The sequence below is a fragment of the Lactuca saligna genome, chromosome 4 (genome assembly GCF_052625555.1).
Source record: "Lactuca saligna cultivar CGN05327 chromosome 4, ASM5262555v1, whole genome shotgun sequence".
Lineage (NCBI taxonomy): Eukaryota > Viridiplantae > Streptophyta > Magnoliopsida > Asterales > Asteraceae > Lactuca > Lactuca saligna.
In genome coordinates, this window is record NC_136420.1 from 90,095,866 (window position 1) to 90,099,086 (window position 3,221).

Here is a 3,221-nt window from a genome sequence, read left to right on the forward strand (position 1 = left end):
CTTTCCGACTGAGAGCATCAGCAACAACATTTGCTTTCCCAGGGTGACAAAGTATCTCACAGTCGTAGTCTTTGAGTAATTCCAGCCAGCGTCGTTGCCTCATATTCAGTTCCTTTTGATTAAAGAGACACTGGAGACTCTTATGATCAGTGAAAAGTTTGCACTTCGTACCATAGAGGTAACGTCTCCATATTTTTAGAGCGAAAACTACCGCTGCCAACTCCAAATCATGAGTAGGGTAGTTCTTTTCATGCTCCTTCAGTTGTCTTGATGCATATGCTATCACTTTATCTCGCTGGGTCAGAACACAACCTAACCCAACTCCAGATGCATCACTATAGACTGTAAAGTCTTCAACTCCTTTGGGTAAAGAAAGAATTGGTGCTTCACATAATTTCTTCTTCAACTTCTCAAAGGCTTCCTTATGCTTTTCACTCCAAGTATAAGTAAATCCTTTGTGGGTCAAGGCTGTCAATGGAGCGACTATCGAAGAAAAGCCTCGGATAAATCTTCGGTAATATCCAGCTAATCCTAAAAAGCTTCGGATCTCCGTAGGACTTTTTGGTTGTTCCCACTTCATTACAGCTTCAATCTTTGCTGGATCAACCATTATTCCTTCTTAGTTAATCACATGACCCAAGAATTGGACTTCTTGAATCCAAAATTCACATTTGGAGAACTTTGCATACAACTTCTCCTTTTTCAGGACTTCTAGCACTTCACGTAGATGCTTTTCATGCTCCTGCTTGCTTTTTGAATAAATCAAGATATCGTCTATGAATACTATCACAGATTTATCTAGGGATGGTTTACAAACCCTATTCATCAAATCCATGAAAGCTGCTGGGGCATTGGTTAGTCCAAACGACATAACCAAAAATTCATAGTGTCCATATCTTGTTCTAAATGCAGTTTTTTTGATATCCTGCTCTCTCACCTTCAGTTGATGGTATCCTGACCTAAGATCGATCTTCGAGAAATAGCTCGAACCCTATAACTGGTCAAACAGGTCATCGATCCTTGGCAACGGGTACTTTTTCTTTATCGTTGCTTTGTTCAGCTCTCTGCAATCAATACACATTCTCATGCTTTCGTCCTTCTTCTTTACGAATAACACCGGAGCTCCCCAGGGTGATGAACTAGGTCGAATGAAACCGCTGTCCAATAGCTCCTGAAGTTGCATCATGAGCTCCTTCATCTCCGTCGGTGATAATCGGTAAGGTGCCTTTGCTATCGGTGTTGTTCCTGGTAACAAGTCTATACGAAACTCCACTTGCCTATCAGATGGTAATCCGGGAAGATCTTCGAGAAAGACTTCTGGATAATCACATACAACCAGTATATTCTGCACCTCTTTCTTCTCCTTCTTAGCATCAATTACGATTGCCAAGGACGACGCACATCCTTTGAACAAACATTTCTTGGATTTCATCAGGGAGATGATTCTAGAATTCACTCTGCGTTTGTCCCCGTACACCATAAATGATTCTCTTCCGGGTGGGTTCACCCTTACAATCTTCTTCTTGCAAAGAATCTCAGCATCGTTGGCGCTAAGCCAATCCATACCCAAAACGATGTCGAAGTCGTTTAACTAATGGGTAATAGCTCTTCGTGGAATTCGTTTCCGTTTAGGTCAATGACGATGTTACTAATACGATTACTAACAGGTATGAATTTGCCACTGGTAACTTCTAAAATCAGGGCATTATCAAGTTTTTCTACAGGTAATATTAATTTCCCATCAAATTTATGTGACACAAAGTAGTAGTTGGCTCCGGAATCAAATAGTATGTTTGCAGGAAAACCATTTACAAGAAAGGTACATGAAGCGACGTCTGCTGCCTCCTTTGCAGCCTCAAGCGTCATCTGGAAGGCTCTCGCCTTCGACTTTGGTGGTATGTTGGGTCTTCCTGCCTCCTTCTTCTTTGGGCAATCTTTTGAAATGTGCCCCTCCTCGTTGCACTCATAACAGACCTTCTTAGTGAATGTGCATTCGTTGGCATAGTACCCAGGCTTTCCACATTTGAAACAAGTGACCCCTCCGTCACACTTCGCAGAGTGCTTCTTCTTACACTTGTCACACCATTTCGCTTCTGATCCTCCTCCTCTCGAACTAGACTTCGAGAATCTACTCTTCTTGTTGGACTTCGAGGATCCATCGAACTTCCGTTTCTCACCAACCTCAGCCCTTTCTAGACCTTTTTCCTTTTGTTGGGTCTCAACATTCTTAGCTGCTCGAACGGCTAATTTCAGAGTGGTTGCCATCTTGACTGTTGGGCCAAAGTCAGCCGGTAGTCCGTTTGCGAACTTCTCAACTTTGGAAAGTTCGGTTGGCACTAGGTATGGAAACAACTTCATCTTTTCCGTGAATGCAACAACATAGTCATCGATGCTCATTTTCCCTTTTTTTAAATTTTGGAACTCATTGTTCAGATCAATTAGATCTATCTCTGAACAGTATTGCTCTTTCAGTTGTTCCAAAAACTCATCCCACGACATTTTCAGAGCTTCTCCTCGCGGCATTGTATCTGCCAATAGCTTCCACCAGCTCAAGACTCCAGTTTTCAATTGTCTCACAGCGAAGACAGTCTTCTGCTTCTTGCTGCATTCGCAACTTTCAAACACCATTTCCATCTCGGAGATCCATTCCATGATCTCCACAGGCTTTGGGCTTCCTAAGAGACTTGGTGGTTTCGCACCCAAGAAATTTTTGTACATCCGCCCATCCTTGTTGTTTCTCCATTCTGAGCCATCCCTTTGCTCACCTTGAGTCCCTATTTGACTCACTTGGCGACTGTAGTTCCCTTCCTCGGATTGCTCGGAAACTGGCTCCATTTGTTCAACATGTATGGTAGATTTGTCCCTATTCTCGTGGAGAATCCGTCTCATTCTAGCATAGCCTGAATTACGGCTTGAACTCCACCCATGGTGACTGGCTCAGGTGCAACTTCTTCAACAACAGGTATTTGTTGAACTACTTGGGGTTGGTTCCTATCCCTATTTGCGTTTACGTTTCTGCTACGGGTCCTTGCCATCTTGATATATACACCGAATAAGGTGAATTTAGATCTTTATTCACTATAGACTCCGAAACGTTTACATGCTAGTTCTAATATCGTAATCGTACGCTTAGAATCCTACACACATAAGGTTTTCTAGATCCGGTCGGCAACAGACCATAGATCCGAACAATAATATCATGTATAGCAAACACATAACAT